Source organism: Molossus molossus, unplaced genomic scaffold (assembly GCF_014108415.1).
Source record: "Molossus molossus isolate mMolMol1 unplaced genomic scaffold, mMolMol1.p scaffold_m16_p_6, whole genome shotgun sequence".
Taxonomy (NCBI): Eukaryota; Metazoa; Chordata; class Mammalia; order Chiroptera; family Molossidae; genus Molossus; species Molossus molossus.
This window is the reverse complement of record NW_023425399.1, coordinates 19558210-19568477: the sequence shown is the minus strand read 5'-3', so window position 1 is coordinate 19568477 and position 10268 is coordinate 19558210. Positions and strand designations below refer to the sequence as shown.

Here is a 10268-nt window from a genome sequence, read left to right as displayed (position 1 = left end):
CCTGGAATATAGTAAGTGCTCCAGCCACATTAGTTTTATTATTAATTACAACCACCACCACCTCACCAAGCCATGTTCAGTCCTGCTTTGGGGCCTCAGCTCCCTCAGTTCTGCCCTCTGTTAGTTTGTAGAACTCCCTCCTTGATTCTTATCTTAGCTGCCCACTTGGCACTTAGTACTTATACTGGAGGGAGGAGTGCAGTAAACTTCAATGTTGTTGGACTTTACATTGGCTCTGTGCTGCCTGGTGGAGAGACCTAAGACAAGCTTCTCATCTGGAAAGTGGGGATAATCACAACTGCCACATAGGACATGGTCAGGACTAAGATAAAGTAGCTGAGAGTTCCTGAACTTAGTAGGCCTTTTCTTACTTCTCACCTCCACTAAAACCCAGGAAAGTGCCTGACACTTCCTTCTTCCCCCACTCTCCCTGCTTTATTTAGTGTCCAACAAAGGAGGCCAGGCTCCTTATTCCCTGCATTTCTGGAGGGCCCTGAACTTCCCAGGAGCTCTGGGGCAGGAATTCTCTCCCTTTCTTCATCTATGGAATGGGAACACCTAATTGGTGCCCCACCTCCCAGCTGCTCTCTGGGGCTTGCTAAACTTGGGTTAGTTCCTCCCTCCCTGAGCGCTTATAAGGGCTGCGGTGGTTATTTAGAAAAGCTCTTTACTTTGGGTGTGCCAGCGCCCGTGGAAGGTGGGCGTCAGGGTCCAGGAGCCAGGGGCCAGCACTTCGAGAGCCCCCAGAGAGTCCAGAGGTATTGCTACCTGAGAGGGGGCTGGAATGCGTGGCGTGATCTTCCGAGGGCTCCCGCCACAGGAACAATGGGAGGGCGGCGGGGAAACTGGTGGGCGTCGGCCAGGTCCTGGCTGGAGGTGGAGGAGGCCGGTGAGCTCGGCGCCGGGCCTCGGGGTTAGCCCGGGGCACCGGGCCGAGAGCCGAGGCGTCCCAGCCAGGGAAAACCGAGGTCCGCTCCGGCGGGGACCCGGGAGGAGGCAGGGGCGGGGCCCGAGCCCACCCGGCTGGGACCCGGAGGGCGACGAGGGGTCTCCACTCCCTCTCGCCCCGCTTGCCCTCGGCCTCTGAGCTCCGCTGACCTCAGGTAGGCGCCGGGCGCAGGGCCCACGTGGGGAAGCGGCGGTGGGCCACCAGCTCCAGGCGGGCTCGCGGGGCTCAACCCCCTCCCCTCCTCCCCTCCTCGGGGCGACGAGACTCCTCCTGACGCGCGGCTCCGGCGGCTCCGGCGCTTCTCGGCTGTTCGCCTCTTGCCACTGCTGCTCCTCGTTCTCCCGCCTGTGGCGGTCGGGATCGCCGCCTCCTCGGGGGAGCCGGCCGGGGCGGGGCGCAGTGGGGAGACCGGGTGTGGGGGGCGGGCGGGGAGAGGGGCTGAGCGCCGTGGGAGGGAGAGAGGGAGCGAGCGAGCGAACGGGGCATTTCTGCGCAGCTCGGGCGCGCCTCGAGCCCGCCCGGGCGGCCGCCGGACCCACCGATCCAGGACAGACAGACAGCGCCCGGAAGCCGTGCTGCCGCTGCCAGGTTAGCCGTCCCCGCCGCCCCCTCCGGGCCCCAAAGACCCCGCCGCGTCCCAGCTCGTGTGCGCGCGCGCGCGTGTGCGGAGGGGATCACGGAGGGCTCCAGGCTCGGTCCCCGGGTCCTCGAGCCCTGACAGGCGCGCAGGCAGGCTCCGGGGCTCTGCACACCTCCCGGGCGGGGGGCGGGTGCTCGAGGCAGGAGCCCGGCTTCGGTTCGTTCGACCCGATTCTGGCGCCGGTATGTGTGTCGGGGTCCACGTTGTCGGGTGTGTGTTGGGTGTGAGCGCGCGCGTGCCCGTGGGTCCGTGCAAGTGGATGCTCAGGGTGTGCGCGCGTGCACGTGTGCTCCGGGTGTGCGTGTGTGTGTGTTTGTGTGTGTGTGTGCCCTGTTTGTCTCCCCGCGACTGGACTGGGTGAGGGCGTGTGCGTTTGAGTGTGTCTATCCGTGAATGTGTCTGAGAGGGTGTGTCCGAATGTGTAGCTGAGTGTGTGTACATCTTGATGAGGGTGTCGGTGGCTTTGCTTGTGGCGGGAGCCTGTGGTGGTGGTGGTGGTGGTGGTGGTGTGTGTGTGTCGCTGTGTGAGCGCCAGTGTGGCTCCCCGTGTGTGCGCGTGCGAGGACGGGTGTGCACCCGCGTAGCCCCGCGTAGCCCCGTGTGCGTGTGCGCGGCTTTGTCTCCGCACTGCCAGGAGGAAGGGGTGGGGGCGGCGGCAGAGGCACTGTCGTTGCCGGGAGCCCGGCACCTGGCCGGGGTAGTGGGTGGCAGCGGCGGGCAGGAGCCTCCTCCGGGGCGGAGACGCCCTGCTGGCAGGTGGGCGGCCACACCCTGGGGGCATGAGGGAGCGCGGCTGACAGCCAGCCCGCGTACCCGGTTGAGCTGGAGTGGAGGGCGTGTCCTGCCTGAAGCCCGCTGTGTGTGGGGGGGGAGTGTCTGTGTGGGGGAGTGGTGGTGGCAGCGACAGAGAGCCCCAAGCTGGTGTCCCAGTCGATTCAGGAATCCATTTACTGTCGTGGCGCTGGGACCGTCGTCTAGAGCCAGACTGGGCCTGGTCAGGTGAACCACACTCCCCCCTCATTCCTGCACTGAGAATAGGGCCACATCTGAGGTGCCCTGAAAAGGGGAGGGAGAACCACTCTTTTAAAGGGCCAGTGCACCCCCCCCCCAGGAATCCCCCTCAGGAGACCTTTTATTTTGAGAAGGGTCTCTGAGTCTGTAAGTACCCCTTTCCCCATTAATTGATGTAGCCCATCCATTTCTAGATCTATACTCTGTGTGCATGTGTGTGTTCTGTCTGTATTTCTTATACATTAGGGTGCATGGGTGTATTTTATCAGTGAAGTGAATAATGTATTTCTTGATATATATGTTTTTATAAATTCTGGTATATTTGTTTTATGTACATATAGCTGATTGTATATTAGTGAGACTATGCAAGTAGGTTTTGCAAGAGAAGTATTGTTTTGCTGCCGACTGGAGTAGGATAGAAAAATGTTGTCCAGAGCACTCTAGTTTAGAAAAACTGGGTGAAAAGGTGGTTTGGAAATTTAGCACCTGGCTTTGTGGGTTTCAGTTGATGGTACTGAAATGTAGATAGATTGTGGTAAGACTGGATACAAGGATAGAGAAAAACCGAGACTGTTATAGGAGGAAGGAGTTGTTCTGGAAGAAGTATATCCAAGTGCAAGAATTCTTCCTTTACTTACAGTTCTTTTTCCCCATAACTTCACCTCCCCCTCTGCTGCCTGGTTTGCCAGGATAAAGTGCACAGGATTTGGAGTGCAAAGGGAGGAAGCTGAGAGTGTGAAAGGAAGGAGGGTGGATGGGTGATAGGATTGGAGGCCAACAGCAGATTTCTGCAGTTCTTAAAATGTTTCCCTGCCCAAGGCGGCAGAAAATGGGAAAAGCTGAGCTTGTTGTCCCCTTCCTTGAATTTCTTGCCCGGGACAAGAAAGGCTTGGAGCTCAGGAGCCCTGGAATTTGGTCCATGGGTCTCCTTTTGACTTTGGCCAAACTCTTTATGTTCACTCAATACATTTTTATTGAGCTTCTCTTGTGTCAGCCTAAATCCCCTAAGCCTCAGTTTCCCTGGCTGAGAAGCTAATAGGTTGGATTCTGGGAGTTTAAGGCTACTTCCCTTTCTCAGAGTGCTAGAGTTTGTCTCATTGATACTTAGACTTAGGAATCTACTCTTCTGGCCCCCACGGATTCTGGCCATGGTCCCCATGCCCCATGTCCCCCAGCCCCCATATACTATAGTCTAGGGCAGTGGTTCTCAGAGTATAGTGACCCCACCAGCAGCAGCAGGATCACCTGGGATCGTTTTTTTTTTTTTTTTTTTTTTTTTTAGAAATGCAAATTCTTGGGCCTCATGCCAGACCTACTGAATCAATAACATTGGGGGTGGAGCCCAGCAGTCTGTTTTAACAAACACAAGAGATTCTGGTGTACTCTAGAGCTCAGGAGAAGTCCAGACAGGGAGCCAGAACCTCCTACACATTGAAAAGCCTCTCCTGCTCCCTCCACACACTTACCTGAAGTAGCCTGCAGCCCTAACCTGGCAGATAGCAGATCTTGTGATCTTGGACAAATCACTCCTTCACTGAATAGTGAATGTAATGAGCCATTGACAGTGTCTACTGTGGGCCAAGGGGTTTCCCGCTCTGCTCAGCTTCTCCACCTCTTACCTTGGTCTATAAGACCTGCAGAATGGATTCCCTGTCCACCCCTCTGGAAACTAGCCACTCTGGCCTTCCTTTAGTTCACCAAGGTAACAGGAACTCTTTTGCCTCTGGGCTTTTGCACATGCGGTTCCTTCTCCTAGCACACGCTTCCCCTGCTTCTTATCTTGGTTAACTCCCACTCTTTACATTTCAGCTCAACAGTCATTTCTCTGGGGGTGGGGGACTTCACCCCTCTCTAGGCTAAGTAAATTTTTCCTATTACATGTTCTTAGAGCTCCCTGTATTTCATAGTACTTATGAGAATTTGTAATTATACATGAACTTACTAGTTGTTTATCTCCCCTCAATGGATTGCAAATACCATCTGGGCAGGAACTTGATTATCAGTCTTCCTAGTGCCCTCACTCAGGGCCTGGCTTATGATTGGTGTTCAATAAATGTCTTGAATGAATAACTTCATAAAATGGGAGATGGTACTAAATGATACCCAAAGTTTCTTCTCAGGCCCTGACATTGTAATATCTAAACAGGCTTCAGATGTTTTGGAAGTAGATTTAGCTGTCTTTTTTACTGCTACATTTCCTGGCTATAGATTTGAGCCCCCACTGTGCCCAGGCCCATGCTGGGCTCTGTTCTAGGGAAGGCAGGAGAAGGCTCTTCAGGAGACACAGCCTGGCTTGTTTTCTGTGTCCTCCTGGATTAGGATCCTGCAAGAATGAGAAGAGAAAGAGCACGGAATAAAGAATCTAAAGGTCAGCCCTGGCCGGTTTGGCTCAGCAGTTAGAGCGTCGGCCTGCGGTACAGAGAGACCCGGGTTCGGTTCCCGCTAAGGGCACGTACCTCGGTTGCAGTTTGTCCCTGGCCCTGGTTGGTCGTGTGGGTGGCAGCCACTCGATGTGTCCCTTCACATCGATGTTTCTCTCTCTCTCTCTCCCTTCTGATCTATCTGAACAAAAAATAGAAAAATGTCCTCGAGTGAGGATGAAAAAAAAAAAAAGAATCTAAAGGTCAGAGCCCACGCCTTGTAACTGGCCGTGGACAAGTTACTTTCCCTTTTTTGCTTGTTTCCTCTTTTGTAAAATGAGAGTATTGGGATGGACTGTATACATTACTATCACTGGTTCTAAAGTCATTTGGGCTTTGCTTCATATTAGTTGGGTGGGCTTGGGCAAGTGACTTCATCTCTTCATTTCCTCGCCTGTGAAACAGGATCAATGATGGTGTCTGTTTCGTAGGGTTGTTTTGAGAACAAAATGAAGATACATGGAATCTTTGCACAGTGCTAAGCACATAGTAAACAGTTGGTAAATGTTAGCGATTATTGCTATTATGGCCACTCCACAATTCAATTCAATGTTCTCGAATGCCTTTTGCCAACCCTAAGCCTACAGAAATAGAAATGAATACCACAGTGTTCATTTGCTAGGCACGGGGTCAGACATGTCAAGATGTACAGTGTACAAGGTGCCAGGATGTAGCTGTTTTATGGAGGAAAAGGCTTCATAGAGGAGAGAGATGGTGTGTGGGGCTGGATTTTGTCTTCCAGATAGTTGGAGCAACATGTGCAAAGGCATGACCACTTGTTAGGGTAACTTCAAATAGTTCCATGTGATTGGAGCAGACGGTGGTGAGTAGTAGCGACAGGTGGGCTGTGTGGCTGGAGACAGGCCTGAGAGGAAGGTTGGGGCCAGATCTGTCACAGGCTGAAAATCTTGACCTGCAGGTGGTGGAGAATTAGGGAAGAGGATAAAGCTGGCCAGGAAGGATCAGATTTGCATGGGGCGGGGTGGAGGACTGTTGACTAGGAGACTAGGCTCAGAGAGTGCTTGTTTATTTTATTTTATTTTTTTCTGTTCAGGTAGAGTGGGAGGGAGAGAGAGGAACAGAGAGAGAGAGAGAAACATCGACGTGAAGGGACACATCGAGTGGTTGCCACCCGCACAACCGACCAGGGCCGGGGACAAACTGCAACCGAGGTACATGCCCTTAGCGGGAACCGAACCCGGGTCTCTTCGGACCGCAGGCCGACGCTCTAACCGCTGAGCCAAACTGGCCAGGGCAGAGAGTGCTTGTTTACATGATGGAAGGGCCTAATGGGGTGGATAGAGATCTAGAAGAGGGAAGCACAGTTGATGGACTTCCGGTCAGCCTGGGTCAGGGAGGTGGAGGAGAGATGAGAATAACTTCTCACGGGCTCCCAGGCCTGCATTAACCTCCAAGGCTCATGAGTGGGAATCTGAAAATTGGAATTTGAGTCCCAGGTCTGCTACTCAGTGGACTCAGTGTATTAATTTCCTAAGGCTGCTTAACTACCACAATCCGATGGCTTGAAAAATCAGGGATTGTTCTTTCACAGTTCTGGAGCTAGAAGTACGAAATCAAGATGTCGGCAGGGTTGGTTCCTTCCAAAGGCTCTGAGCGGGGGTCTGTTCCATACTTCCCTCCTAACTTCTGGTGGTTGCCAGCAATCCTTGGTGCTCCTTGGCTTACAACAGCATCTGCCTCTGTTGTCACATGGCTTTCTCCTTTCTCCCTGTGTGTTTCTGTGTTATCTCCTCCTCTTATAAGGACACCAGTCATATTGGATTTAAGATCCACCTTAATCCAGTATGACCTCATTTTATTTAAGTAATTACATAGGCAAAGACTCCATTTCCAAATAAGGTCACATTTTGAGGTTCTGGGTAGACATGGGAGGTGAGAGTGGGGACACTATTCAACACAGTACACACAGGAAGATGCATAGAGTGAAGGTCTCGGAGTCCCGTGAGCCCAGGTCCAATCCAGGCCTTACAATGGAACAAACATGAGCCTACGAGTATAAAGCAGTTATTTTCGCAGCCTCAGTTTCCTCTTCTATGAAAGGGGGGCAGTAGCACCTGCAATGCCATGCTGTGGTGGCGAGCCTTGGTCACCATAACAGAGAGGAGCAAGCCTAGTGAGCTGGCACACAGTAGGCACACAATACTTTCCTTTCCTCTCGGGCCCTCCTTCTCTGCACTTAGTAGCTGGGACAAGTCACTTCAATCTTGCTTCACTTTCCTCATCTGCCAAATGTGAGTAATTACCCTCCAGCTCTACCTCTCTCACCAGATTGTGACTCCCGGGGGATAATGAGAAAGCTCTTTTAAAGTGCTTAAGAGTTTGTTGCTGTGATTTTTAATTATAATCATCATCATCATAATAACCCTTGGCCATTGCCATATTCTCAGCAGAGTCCTTCCCCTCCTGAGGCAAGTCCTCTGCCCCTTTGTGCTGGGAGGTGTCCTACGAAGCCTCGCAGCTGTTAGAGTTGGGGAACCTTAGCCATGGTCCTTGCCCTCCATTGCCCTCGTTAGCCAGAAAAAGGAAACACACTCTGAGAGAAGTGACACCTAGAAGGTCACACAGCAGGTCAGTGACAAGTGGAACACCTTGTCTATGGCTCCTGTTTATAGTCTGAGCAGTGTTTTCCTCCCAGTTGCAACTTTAGCCTCAGAAGCAGGAGCTCTGGGCAGGTAGAGGCCTGAAGAGGGCTCTACACAGGGCCTGGAGGTGGGGACCTGGAGGGGAATAGTCCTGCTGGGTCTGGACCAGAATCCTAAACAAGGGGTTCCCTGAGTCCTGCGTGAGCAGGCAGTGCCTCCGCAGGCTGGATGGGCAGTTAGTTTTGTTCTCAGCCTGGCTTGGACCCTCTCTGCCTGCTGCAGCCAGAGGCCACCAGACGCAGGCAGTGCAGCTTGGGGAGCCAGAGCTGGGCCTGTAAGCCAAGGCTTCAATGTCCCTATTGACAGCCAGGGCGGTGCTCCCAGCAGGCTGTGTCCCTCTAAGCCTTGCCTTGGTGGGCCTAGGGAAGGCTCTAGAAAGGAGAGAAAGCTTATCCTGGTCTTGGCAGTTTCCCTGAAGTCATCCTCTTTTTCTCAAAGCTGGGGGAGCCAGGCCCCTCCTCACCCCTCGTGTTTTTTCCTTTACTCGCCTTGTTCTCTTCTCAGTTTTCTCTCACTCTCCTGCCTTCCCTTCCTCCATCTCCCCATCTTCTGTCCAGATGAAAGGTCTAGAGATAAAGCCTCCAGACCCTGGTTTTAGGGTTGCTTGGGGCCACCTAAGAATTGGAAAGCCTAGTCTTCCTTGGCAGGGGCTCCTGCTTACATATATTGGCTTACCATGTGCCAGGCCCTGTGCTAAGCGCTTTTCACGCCTATGTCTTTTTTTTTTTTTATCTTCACCACCTGAGGACATTTTTTTTTCTTTGATATTTTGTTCAGATAGAGTGGGAGGGAGAGAGAGAGAAACATTGACGTGAAAGGGACACATCGAGTGGTTGCCACCCACACGACTCAACCAGGGCCAGGGACAAACTGCAACCGAGGTACGTGCCCTTAGCGGGAACTGATCCTGGGTCTCTCTGGACCACAGGCCGACGTTCTAACCGCTGAGCCAAACCGGCCAGGGCACGCCTATGTCTTTTAATCCTTGCACATATTCAGTGAGGCAGAGATTAGATCCCCATTTTATTAAAGAAGGCTAAGTGACTCGCCCAAAGCCTACCCGTCCTCAGCCAGCAGGCAGCACAGCTGGGATTGAAATCTACATGCATCTGAGCCGGTGGGTGCTCTTGAGTCGTTCCTGTGCTGCCCCAGGTGGGGCCTACGAGAACGTCTGGGGTCCACAGAGGGATGTGCATGTGCTCAGATTCGGAGAACAAATTCCTGGCTCAGAGAGCAGGGTCTCCAGTCCAGGTCCCCTGTCTCCCAGGCCTGTGCTGTCACCCTCTCAGAGACTGACACCGAAGTGTCAGCCTCGGGCTGGCCAAGGCTCTGAGCTCAGCTGGTTCTAGGCAGGTCTGAAGGCACTTGGCTTATTTCTTAAATATTGTTTTGTCACTGGCCACCTTCGTTTTCCATAGATTACCTTGAGTCTTCCAGTTAAATAAGCTTACCGTTTGCAGAAAGGCACTTGGGAGTTTGAGGGCTTGGTAATTCTCTGTCAGGCTCGGTGATGGGTAGAGGGGGAGGGAGGCAGAGGCTGGAGCCAGAAGATCCAGGTTCAGGAGTACACTTGTGCTAGAAAGAAAAAGGGAAGAAAAAAAGAAAGAAAGAGAAAGGGAAGGAAGGCAGAGCTGGCCAAGGGCCAGAGTGAGACAATCTGGAGAGAGGAAAGGAGCCTTGAGGCCGGGGTTGATTAGGAACCTCTCACCCCAAGTTCAGCTTAGGAGTTAGACTCCCTCCCAGGCAGGGCTGCTGGTCTCAGAATGTCACTTCAGATTGCTGCTGCCGCCAGCTTGCTGGGCCCCCACCCACTCCCACCATGGCCATGACCACGGTCAGCTTGAGCAGGTAGCTCAACCGGAAGGGATTTTGATTAGTGAGCAGTGGTTTGAAAACTTTTAGCCACAGAGCCTCTCTACATAGTCAAGGAAGCAGAAATGCAATATGTGAAACAGCTAAAAAGAGCACTCAGCGCCCACCCCACCTCGAGGGTTCCCTAAGGCAGGGCTCCCCCAAGAGCAGCAGAGAGGAGCTTGCTGAAAAATAGTATCTTCCAGCACTTGCCCAGAGATTCAAACTCAGCTGCTTCCTGGGAGGGTGGGATCCGTGGTAGGGCCCAGGAATCAGCCCGTGTTAACAGGTCCCCTGTTAACAGGTCCCCTGTCATTGGGAGACAGAGAGTTCTCAGGCTGCCCTTGGAGAATGCTGATTTCAAATGTTTATGAACTTCTGCCACGACATACATACCTTTAAGAGTATACTTTGATCTCAGGAGAGGATCCATAGGCACAATCCGAGTCTTTGAGTCATGACCCATAAAAGTTGGGAACCACTGTCTTCAGGTTTGTTTTATAGAGACGGAGCCTAATAATAGGAGAAGGGTCATCTGGGAGCTAATGGTGGAGTTAGGCGTTGAAGACAGATCTCTCCTGCCTCTCAACACATTGCTGGTTTTAAGTGAGGGTGCTGAGGGGCTGCGGCAGCCCCTTGCCCTGTCTGGACCCAGGTTTTTCCAGTTGTAAAATGGGGGTTGGACAGGATAAGTTCAAAGTCCCGTGTAGCTTTGATCTGTGGTTCTGGAAGCC

General features: G+C 52.9%; 1 protein-coding gene across 6 annotated transcripts in view; it reads left to right on the top strand.

Annotated features, from left to right (window-relative positions):
* The first annotated feature begins 711 nt into the window (after positions 1-711).
* The window catches only part of EPB41L1 (erythrocyte membrane protein band 4.1 like 1), a 119635-nt gene continuing 110078 nt past the window's right edge, over positions 712-10268 (top strand). For all 6 annotated transcript variants that reach the window (XM_036245318.1, XM_036245316.1, XM_036245321.1 and 3 more), the window contains exon 1: positions 712-758. The gene's annotated coding sequence lies outside the window, so the exon portion shown is untranslated. The remainder of the gene's footprint in view (positions 759-10268) is intronic.